Genomic DNA, 12079 nt, shown 5'->3' on the forward strand with positions numbered 1-12079 from the left:
CAGACCCTTGTGCCTCCCCCTTATAAGGCCCTGGAAAATCTAGGATAACCTCCCCAACTCAAGACCCTTATCTTTTTTCTGCTTTAAGTAGGCTTCATGCCCAGAGTGGAGCCAAACGTGGATTCAAGAATCAGACACTTAACTGACTGCACCACCCAAGTGCCCCAAGACCTTTATCTTCATCATAGCTGCAAAGTCCTTTTTATCAGGTAAAGTAACATAGGGATTTGAATGTAGATGTGTTTGGAGGCTACCTGAAAAAAGAGACAGATTACTGACCTTCATCCCTGCCCACAGCTGAGAATTCAGTGGACGTTATTCTCTTTCAGATTCGTAGATACTTAGATCAGTGCCACCATGTGCATTTCCAAGTCGGTAGAACTGAGTCCTGGATGTGACACACCTCAGGTCAAATCCCAGGTAAACTAGGTCCTCCCCTTTGCTGAGGCCAGCTGCTGTGTTGCCACTTATCTTCCTAAGGTGTTCCCAGACTCCAGGCTGTTTTCTCACCAACCCATCCTCAACCCAGCCTCCAGTATGATCTTGCTAAAAACAGACCCAGTCATCTGCCTCTCCTGCTTGAAATCTTCCCCAGGTGCCCTGTTGCCTCCAGCATAAAATCCAAGCTCCCTGGACAGGCTCATTGGGGCCATTTTGACACAAATTCTGCCCACCCCGTTCTCAGAGTCTTCTCCCACTGCTCTCCCCTCCCCCACCTCTACATGCTGAGTCCTTCCCAAGGACGTCATTATCTTTATCATCTTCATCATCAATCAGTTTGGTAATAAAACCCACAACTTCCTCTTACCGAATGCAAATAACCCATGCAAGGGAATGTGCTAACATTCAGTTATCTTTGCAAATGCTCTTCTCTGAACTAGAATCCCTGACTCTTTCCCACCTGTTACCTAATATTCCAGGCTTTCTGGGTGAGCACAAGCCTCCCCCAACTCTCCAGGCAGGATTAAACTCGTCTGGGCAGCCATAGAATGGCCTCTGGCCTCCCTTGTAACATTGCATCTGCTCTCTACTTGCTGTCTTCCCTGTTTCCACTTTGAGCTCCTCGGGGATGGTGCTCTCTTACGCATGGAGGCATCCCCAGCACTAAGAGCCTGACTTGGTACAAATTCAATGCCCAGTGAGATGTTGGAGAAAAGAATGAATCAAAGCCTCCTCCCTTGCTATTCACTTCCTCTTTATCCAAGCCTGGGTTTGGCAACTGTGCACCACACAGGTGGGGGTTTCTGAGAATGACGTGAGGCAGGATTCCTTCGGGAGTCTGCCCAATCAGGATCCAAAACTGAAGCAGGGAAGGAGGTAAGAGAGAGCATTCTAAGTGCTCTGCATGTTTTCCATCTCTACTCACTTAGTCTCTACAACTGTCGTGATGAATAGATTGTATTATTACACTGATTTTCCAGATGAAGCAACCAAGGCGCTAACAGGTTAAGACCTGCCCAGATCTCATGGCTAATAGTCTGGGTGGTACAATTTGGGACTGAGTTGGGGTCCGAATGCAGGCAAACCACCTCGGGGGAGCCACATGCTGTACCAGCCACCCCACCACCTTGTACATTTATGTATTAAGCACTTCCTGTGTAAGAGGCAGCAAGCAGGTGCTTCCCAGCCAGTACTTACTTAATCCTCCTCATGATCCGGGGATGTACTATGACCACCCCTGTTTGAGAGTTTGGTACAGCCTCGTTTAGGCTAAGATTCCACACTTACAAGAAGGAGCCTCCTGACGAAGCACATAGTTTGGCTTTAACCTTCTTCTTTTCAGGCTCAATTGAAGAAATAGTCTGTGGGGAATAAACTAGTTCTATGAACACTGCAGGCTGCCAATTGCAATGGGTTTCTGCCCTGCCGTGCTGCTCAGGCCTGGGGACCCTGGGTGGTGGCCAAAAGACAGTTTGGCCATCTCAGGATTAAGGTAGGTGGCTGGGAAGCCAGTGCCTGAGGCCTCCTGCTTTGAGCTGCAGGGAAGGAGAAAGGAATGGGTTCAGGGTCAGTTGTCCTGGGATCAATAATATTGCCACTTCTCCCAGCCCCTTACTAGCTCTAGGACCTTAGGCAGATCATTTAAACTTCTGTGCCTTAATGTGCCCTTTTGTAAAATAATGTCTCCTTTGCAGAACCATTAGAGGATTAAATGAAATGGGTATGTTAAGGGGCGCCTGGGTGGCACAGTCGGTTAAGCGTCCGACTTCAGCCAGGTCACGATCTCGCGGTCCGTGAGTTCGAGCCCCGCGTCAGGCTCTGGGCTGATGGCTCGGAGCCTGGAGCCTGTTTCCGATTCTGTGTCTCCCTCTCTCTCTGCCCCTCCCCCGTTCATGCTCTGTCTCTCTCTGTCCCAAAAATAAGTAAAAAACGTTGAAAAAAAAAAAAAAAGAAATGGGTATGTTAAGCTGCCACTACATGCTTGGTATATAATAACAATAATGTTAATAATAACAGTGATAACCGTGGCTCACAGAAGAAACCAGCCCAAGGTCACACAATGCCCTTTCTAGTTGAACTCTTCTTTTTGCGGCTTCTGTTTTCATCCATGACCCCAACACTCTGTCGGGTCCTATGGTTGAAAACCACAGAATCCTCTTTGACTGGTCCTTTTCCCAACAGCACCCTAGTGGCCTACCCTCAGGTCAGGACACGAGTACATGCTCAGTAGTTCATCTGTCTCCTGAGTTTCATGCCCAGTGTTTCTGTCGCCTTTCTTCTTCAATAACGTTCTCAAGAACAGAGGTCAGCACAGTGTCCAAGACTTCATATATATTCAGTGAATGTTTGAATGAAAGTTGTCATGCATTCTTCACTTTTTTTTTTAAGTTTATGTATTTATTTTTGGAGGAGAGAGAGGGTGGATGGGGGAGGGGCAGAGAAAGAGAGAGAGAGAGGGAAAGAGAAAGAGTGTGAGTGCGGCAGGTGCAGAGAGAGAGGAAAAAAGAGAGAGAGAGAGAAAGAGGTGGTGAGAGAGAGAGAGAGGGAGAGAAAGGAGGGGGAAAGAGGGGGAAGGAGGGGGAGGGAGGGGGAAGGAGGGGGAGGGAGGGGGAAGGAGGGGGAGGGAGGGGGAAGGAGGGGGAGGGAGGGGGAAGCAGGGGGAGGGAGGGAGAGAAAGAAGGGGGAAAGAGGGGGAGGGAGGGGGAGGGAGAGAGGAGAGCAGAGTAGGGGCAGAGGGAGGAGGAAAGAGAGAACCCCAAGCAGGTTCCACACTGTCAGTGCAGAGTTGAACTCAGGGCTTGAACCCATGAACCGTGAGATCATGACCTGATCCAAGATCAAGAGTTGGATGCTCAACCGACTGAGCTACACAGATGCCCCAAAGATGTATTTTTACATACAGATGAGAAAACCGAGGTTACAGAATCTTCTAAAATTCCTCTTAGGTCTTAGGCTCCAGTCTGGTGAAGTCCAAATTCAACACCTCAAGGGTCTCACTCTAGTCCCACCTCACTGCCCACCCCCTCTATGGGTAGCTTCCACGGAACCTCGGAGAATTCCCAGCACTTTCTTGCCCTTACACACTTGTGTCCCTAGTACCTGGCACACAGCAGCACTTGTCAAATTTCTGTCTGATTTGACAGAATAAATAACTGGTTTCTAGTCCCATTTTGTGTTATATCTTTCTGTTAGCCTTAATTTATACTTTCCTTGGGGATGCAAAATACACAGCCACTGCTACAAAAGATAGATGTCCATTAGAATTTGTTGAAGGAAGAAATAAATGAATGAATGAACAATGAGCAAAGACGGTTTCTGTTTTATGGGTCAGGCCTCACTCAGATTGCCCTAAAATTACAGAAGTGCTTAGGAAAGGGTGCTCTCCTGGCACCCTAGAATGTTTCTTCAAGGCTTGTATTATGGTTTATAACTGCATGATTGTCAGTCCCCCCCCTCCCCGCCCCCCCCGTAGATCGCCACAAAGTCAGGATGTGGGCTTTCTGCTTGTTGTCATATTCCTAGTGCCCTATACGTGTCCCGCATACAGCTGCACTCATCAGTGGCATGCCAATGGAACACCTGCGTCCATAAAGTAAGACATCTTCGTAGCCTCTCCTGCCTTTTGCAGCTGAGGCCCAGAGAATGGAGGTGACTTGGCCACAGTCTCTCAGCCAGTCAGCATCAGAACCAGGTCTGTTGCCACCCCAGTTTCTTTCTCCCTCCCTTCCCTTCATCAGGAATACTGAGGACGGTGACAGTCCAAGTGCTCAGAATCCTAGGGGCGTCTCTCAGAGAAATGAGAAGAAACGTCTCAGTATCTCCCTGCAGGTGTCGATGGAAAACCTATGGCAGTGGCGAGGAATCTGTCCTTCCAGACTGCACCGAGGCCAGGCTGGGAACTTGAACCAACCCCCACCCTCTGCCTATAATGGCAGCTGACTCCATTGGTGACGACTGAAAAGGGCTTGGCAAATGAACAGGCATCTCTGGGGGAGAAACCAGTTAGCACACCCCAGCTCCGAGCTCACCAAAACTAGGCAGGCTTTTCACTGCCGACACCTCCATCCTCCCACCACTCACACCGATACAGCGAGTAGCGGTCGTCAGCCAGGCCAGGCCACTTGCTACTTGTGTGAATTTGGGCAACATTCTTAACACTGCTGTGTCTCAGTACTCTTCATGTACAAGGGGCACAACACCAGTATTCACCTTGTGGGGTTGTTATGCGAATTTGAAGTTCATAAATGTAAATGGCTCACAGCAGTGCCTGGCACACAGTTTGTGCCATGCAAGTGTGGCTTTCTGTCACTGCATGCCAGGCACCGGGAATTCACCTCCCTGCCCTTTGCCCCTCTCCTTTGACCTCTCTTTTGTTATGATGGACGCATGCCCGTGCTCTTAGCAAACACCTGCTCCTTACTGGGCAGCCCATCTCCTCCCTTCTCACCTCCTCAAGGCCATTGCTCCAGCAATTCTCTCCTTTTTGTCTGAACCAGCAACTTTTGCCTCTAAGGTTAATAATTCTCATCAGCACGAAAACATGAATGCTCTATTTCTCTCACACACACTCTTCTCGTGAGCCCACATCCTCCTCCAGCTTTTACCTTGCAACTTTGCTCCTCTTAATAGCAAAGCTCCTCCAAAGAGTTGAATACATGCAGCACCTCCAGATCCTTGCCTCCCTCTTGCTCTTGGAGTCACTTTGGGCAGGCTGGCACCCTCAGCCTTCCTCCAAAAGTGCTCATGCCAAAGTTGATAGTGACCCTCCCTCTCCGTCAGTCCAATGACCAAGCCCCGGTCTGGATCTTACCGAACCAGGCGGCAGCACGACACATCTTGCACTTCCTCCTCCGTGAAGCTCTTTCTGAGCTTGGCTTTTAGAGCAGCAGGCTTTTGTGTGCCCTCCTCTCTCCATGGCTTCTCCCCAGTCTCCTTCGCTGGTTCCTCCCCACCTTTCAACCTTCCCGAACACTGCACAGGACGCCCAGGGTTCAATCCTTGGCCCTCTTCTCCTCTGTGATCTCCTGCAGCCTCCTGGCCTCAAATACCATCCATACACTGGACACTGTGGGCTCCCGAAGGTCTGCCTCCAGCCCAGCCTCTCCTGCCCCACACCTCCACGCAGACGTCTTTAGGCATCGCGCATCGAGCACGTTTACCATCGGTCCTACGTCAGCGAACACCCCCTAATTGCTTCTCTTGCCATCTTTCCATCTCAGTTAACAGTGAGTTAACAAAACCTTTCCTTTCGCTCAAGGTCCAAAATCCTTGGAGTCGTTCGGAACTCCTCTCTCCCTTTCAGCAAATATTGTTGGTCCCCCTCTCAAAAGCTGGTCAGAGTCTGACCTTGTCTTACCACATCGGCCACGCCACTCTGATGCCACCACCTGTCACTTGGATTGTCGCTATGTCCTCCTAAAGCGTCCTTCTGTGGCCACATCTTGTCCCCCTTTGCTGTCTCCAACACAGTCGTCTGAGCAACCTTGTTAAAACATGAGGCCGATCGTGTCACTCCTCCATTCGAGCCTTCCAAAGGCTTCTATCATAATCAGAATAAAAGTGAAAGTCAGCACAGTAGTCCATAAAGCCCTGTAGGACCTGTGACCTTCCCGGGCACCCTGCAGACCCCTGTTTCCCTGCTGCCCTCCCCCTCCCATGACCTCTGCTCTGCTCCCTGCTCCTTCTGAGACCCCCTGGGCCTGGCATGCTCTCCTCCAGAAGTTATGCCCAGGCTCACCAGCTCCCTTCTCCCATCCCTGCTTCAGGCCACCTTCTCGGTGAGGCCCCACTTCCCTGCACCCACGCTCTCTCCCCGGCTCTGGCTTAGCTTCCTCTCTGGCTCTCTGCCCTCTGGACACATGGGGTGCTTTCCTCATTTGCTTCCCTGGCAGCCCCCTGGAATGTGAGCTCCATGCCAGCGGGGGTTAGGACAGTTTTGTTCACTGCCAGCCACACATAGTCAGCGTGCAGGCAATGTTTGATGAGCGAACGAATCTTCTATTGCCTTTGTCCCCCTCTGTCCATTGTGAGGGAAGAAGCTGCCTCTTCTCCATGCGTGCATCCCCGCCCCCATGCCCCGGTGCCCAGCAGAGACCCTTGGTACAGCCTCTCATGAGGCTTTGTCAGAGAGATGGACAATGGAGTAAATAGATGTGTGAAGAGTTCTGTGTTAGCAGAGTTTGTGCCGGGCTACATTGGTTCTGTTCTTCCCAAACCAGCAAACTTCTCAATGTACCTGCTGGTGACTGCCTTCTAAATCAGGCCATGTGTGTGGGCTCTGCCTTTGGAAGATGTGGCCTCCTCTCTTCTCCCCGCCCCCCCCCCCCCCCCCGGCGGCGGCCTGCTCGTAATCCCAGGCCCTGCTATCTTTCAATGTCCACCTAGACACCTCCCCTACCTCCATAAGGCCCCGCCTGACACCCTGGCCCACCAGCCTCTCTCTGCCTCTCGGTAACCTTTCCACCCCCAGCCTCACCCTGCCAGGTGCCCAGTGAGTCAACAGCAAGACTCTCTCTCACACCTCCAGACAGGGTGGAGGCCGTACCCGGGTAAGGAGTGTCCTTTCTCCAGCTATGAACCTGAAGGAATGTCTCCAGAACTCTCCCTCGGCTTCTGCCTGTGAGCAGAGTTAAGACCACCCTGCCCGGGGCTCCATCATGGTGGACGGGGTTGGGCGCACCTGGAACTTATCTTCTGATGGCTTCTCTTCCCTGACTGAGGCGGGAGGCAAGCTCTTCAGCTGAAAGTGATGATGGGAAGGAGGTGTGGAGGTTGGAGGACAGAGGAGAGAGGTGGAAACAGTTGAGAATGGGAGAGTGACCGGAGAGGAGAAGTAGAGTGGCTTGCCAGGCCGTGATTAGCGTGTTTGGATGTTTTTCTCAGGCCATGGTTGACGCACAGGTACAACAGCATAGTAGGCAAGAGTCACCTTTAACCAGAATTGGGGTTTTGCCCAACAGTGTAATGAGTCAAATGGGAACAAGAGAAATTGTATGTCAGGGACGACTATAATGAAAATGACAATACGAGAGACTAGGGTGTGTAATAAGGACACCCAGTGGTCCAAAAGCTTAAGTTTGCTGGGAAAGCTGACAACAGATTTGAAATTGGGATTGTCCCAGAACACCTTTTCCAGAAAGTCTCTTTCCAGTGTGGATCACCGTCTCCTATCTGCTCCCACAGCACCCTACGCTCACCTGCGCTGTATTTTAGTCCTTGATTTACTTGTATATCTCCCTCCTGGACAATAATGAGCCCTTGGAGGAAGAAAGCCAATCTCATATTTCTCTGAATCCCAGTGAGACCCAAGAAAAAAGCTCACTAAGCAATCACTGACTGACTAAATAAATTTGTTTGATAGAACCCAGACCATGTTCTGTATAGTAATAAATCCTCATGTTTGTATAACAATTTGCAGTTTGTAAAGCAATTTCATATCCCTCGTCTTATTTCAGTCTTACAACCACCCTACAAGACAGCAACTCATCCATTCACTCATTCATTCATTCTAAGTAAGAGCCCTTACTCTGTGTCAGGTACTGTTTTAGGCACCAGAATACAGAAACAGAACAGACAAAAATCCCTGTCTTCATGGAACGTACATTCCCGTAGAAGGGATTACCTGATTTACAGACGAGCAGAGCTGAAGTTGGCTCAGGGAGCTATGCAACCTGGCCAAGGTCACAGCATTTGCAGGTAAAAGAATCCGGATTAGGACACAGGACTGTCTGACTCCAAGTACAAGGAATGCATTTTCCACCACACCACAGTTACCTCACGGGATCCCGGACTTATCCATGAGGCGTCTTTGTGGTTTTTTTCCCCCTAACTTCATGACAAATAAAAGGAGACTTGGCAGAAATCCACACCCAGGGACTACCTTGGAACTCCTTCCCTTGTCTGGTGTATGTGTTTAACAAAGACGTGATAAGTACCTGCTAGGTCTCTTCTTACCAGAGCCAACTGACAGAAGCCACACCGCATTGTGAACACAGCGTCTGCTTGTGTGCAAACCCGCAGGCATTTTTAGCAACTTTGGGGAACATAAAGAAAGCTGTTGGTTTTGTTTGCACATATTTTTCGCCTCTGCAGAAGGCTTCTCACCAAGCAGCAGCCTCAGAGTTGCCTTTTATTTGATCTTAAGACATGCGACGTCTTTATAACTCCCTAGCTGGGCTACAGTTGGCAAATTCTTTCACCTGCTCTCGGTTCCCTCACTTGGAAAACGGTCCGGTAATAAAGGTCCCTCCCTCCCAGGGTGCTTGTGTGGGTTGAAGGAGGTCCTGTGAAAATGCTAGCCTAGTTTCTATAAAGCTTGATGCCCTGGGGGAAGACTGTGGGTAAGTGCAGCGGAGGCAACCCGGGGAGAAGAAGTCTTCATCAGAATCTAAAGCACCTGGGCTGGAATCCCAGCTCTCTACCACTTAGAGCCCCAGAACCTTTGAGAGTAACTTAGTCACCCGCATTCTTCCAGCCTCAGCCTCCCTCAACAGTTTCCCAAAGGCTTGTATTGAGCGTTAAAAACAGGGTGGTCAGGTCAACCACGATTTTAGAGGAATTTTAGACTGTCTACCTTGAGGCAAGGATTACGTTTTATGTATCTTTGTATACCCAATGCCCAAAACGGGACCCGGCAGTTAGCAGCTGCTAGTAACGTTTGGAGAACTGGGGTAGATGAAGGTAGAAACAGCCCAACCCCTCAGCATGGTTAGCTCAGGCTTGGACAAGAGGACGTGTTCACTGCACGCCTGCCGGGGGGCAAGCCGCAGTCTTCATGTGTGTTCACTCCTCACCCGAATTTACAAGGCAGGTAGTATTGCGGTCCACGTTTTAAAAATTAGGAAACTGACACTCTGCAGCCAAATGACTTGCCCGAGCTCACTCAGCCGGCGGGTGGCAGAGCGAGGACAGGAACCCGAGGGCACCTCACTTCTGAGCCCACACTCTCATCCTTGCCCTGCCTGAAGCCAGGAAGAGCTCTGGCTTGAGGTTTCCCCTGCTTCTGACCGCGTTCAGTTCCTGGCCCTCTGGTCGTGTGTGATGTTCCTGGCAGGAAGAGTCAGCCCTCTCTCTCTCTCTCTAGAAGCCTGAGTAAATGATTTATATGGCCAGCCTGTGTTATTGTTTTGGGGTGTTTGCTGTGTTTCAGTGTTCCCCCCCTGAGGGCAGGCACCGTCAATGCACAGGGAAACCATCACACATCTATGGTCATCCCCTCCTTGGCTGTCCCCACCCACTCTGCAAGCAGATGTCACCTCTGCCAACGGGCACAGGGATCCCTACCGGTGCACTCTCCTGGGAAGTATATGCTGACAGCCAGAGCCAGAGGGGAGAAGAGGTGGAAGGAGCCTGCTCCTGGGAGCCCCTGCCAACGGGGCCAGAGGCTAGCAGGTGGGAACGAAGAGAGGTCAAATTTCTCCTCTGCTCCCCGACTCATCAGGTGCTTCCGTTAGACCAGCACAGTGGCTATTCCCAGCAGCCTGCTGTATAGTCCAAATCTAGCACAGAATCATGGCCCCTCAGTCCAGAGAGGGGAGAGGGCTCGCCCAAGGTCACACCGCCATCAGCAGTGGAGCCAGAACTGGCTTATTCTCATTCCCAGACTTGTGATCCCACTACAGTGCCGTGTCAGGTGATGGAGATCAAATTCTAAAGGAGCTGTTTAAAGGACTCCCTCGGTTGTGTTTTTGAGCAGCAGAGTAATAGAGCAGGTAAGACTTCCATCTCTAAAGCGAGATTGACCTGAGTCTGAATTCCGGCTCTGCTACTAGCTTAGTGACCATGGACAAGCCAGATAACCTCCAAGTGGAGGAATCTGCACCCCTACTTTGCAGGCTGCCTTGAGCATTAGATGATACAGTGCACTGAAAGCCCTGCACCCACTTCTTGGCAAATGTTAGCTTTATTTCCTCCTTAGTTCTCCAGACACTTATTGGGTATTAAAATACTTTACATACAATACTTACAATACAATACTTGACATACAATATTTCATTCAATACTGGCGATAATGCTCTAAGGTAGGACTTAAGATCCCCATCAAACACACAAGTGAACACGGTGTCAGAAAGTTAGGTGAATTGTCCAAGGGACCCTGACTCTCTGACTCCAGAATCTTTGTTTTCTAGACTAGTTCGCAGATACATTTTGTTTTGTTTTGCTTTTGTTTGAATCCAAGGATGGTGTAGATGAACTAACACTGCCTTGTACATTGTGGCATTGACCTTATTAACCACCGCAGTTCTTTTAGAAGATTTCTCCAACATGTTCGCTCATAGCACCTGCCTCAGAATCACAAAGAGGTCTCATCAAAAATGCAGACTCTAAGGGCCAGGCCCCGGAGCCACTGAACCAGAATTTCTAGGTGCAGAACTGTTTACCACGCTCTCCGGCTGATTCTAAAGCACACTCAAGTTTGAGAACCACTGCCTCTGGGAGTCAGTAATCCACAAAGCACCGGCAGAATGGAAGAGGGAAGATAGTTTTCAAAAAGCAAAAATCAAACATATAGCAAGCTTGAAAGGCTGTCTTGGGTGGGGAGATGAGGAGAAGGGGATCCAGGACACCTAGAGGGCAGAAGTATTGATCCCCAGGGATGCCTGGGTAACTCAGTCGGTTAAGCTGACTCAGGTCATGATCTCAGAGTTCATGGGTGCAAGCCCTGCATTTGTGAGTTCGACCCCCACGTCGGGCTCTGTGCTGACAGCTCAGAGCCTGGAGCCTGCTTCAGATTCTGTGTCTCCCTCTCTCTCTGCCCCTCCCCTGCTCACGCTCTGTCTCTCTCTCTCTCTCTCTCTCTCAAAAATAAATAAACTTTAAAAAATTAAAAAAAAAATTGGTGTTCCACAAACGGCCTGGTTGTCGTGCCAATGGGGAGTTCAGGTCTGGAGGAGTAAATACCAATCCAGGCGGTCTGGCAAAGGTGCCAGGGGTGTCCCTCGTTGCAGCAAAAGCTGTCAGCACGACCCACAGCAGGTGATGAGAAAGGCCTAGGAAAAAGAGGAAGCAGGGACCCTGTCTGGCCTTCTGGGAAACTGGCTCAAGGAAAAGGCAGGAGCCAGGGTTGCAGCCCAGGTACAAGGCAAAGTCTCCTGCATGAGGCACGAGAGCCGCCTGGAGGTCGAGAACACAAGGTCAGAGGGGAGTAGGAGCAGGGAGGCCTTGACACAAACCTCTGAGCAAAAGCCCAAAGCACACGGGCAGTGCGGCATCCAGTGGAGGAAGCTGGGTGTCTCCGGCAGTGACAGCGGCAGCCCACGGGGGTTGGGGGTCAGGCGCACAAGTGCCGTCGGCAGCCTCCATGAGTCACCCAGCCCAGCCTCTTTCCGGCGTCGGCACCTGCCTGAAGCGATGCGATATATCTTAGTACCTGGTGTATTTAAGTAGTGGATCCTGCCACGAGCTGTGTGACCTCAGTCAAGCACCTTCATGACTCTGGGCATCCGTGCCTCCTCGATCCATGAGGGACCACACTTGATGACTCCGGGGTCTCTATCAGCTCGTACGTGTACCTCCCAGGGCATTTGTGAAAATTAGCTGCCATATCGATGAACGAGCCAGACCCCACATGTTCCTCGAATCCGTTATCTTGCTAGTTTCTGTCTGATTGCATATGCCCATCTTCTTTCTAAGCCCAAGC

Source organism: Lynx rufus, unplaced genomic scaffold (genome assembly GCF_022079265.1).
Source record: "Lynx rufus isolate CCGP_SWC_20201006 ecotype Redwood Valley unplaced genomic scaffold, mLynRuf1.p SCAF_2, whole genome shotgun sequence".
NCBI lineage: Eukaryota > Metazoa > Chordata > Mammalia > Carnivora > Felidae > Lynx > Lynx rufus.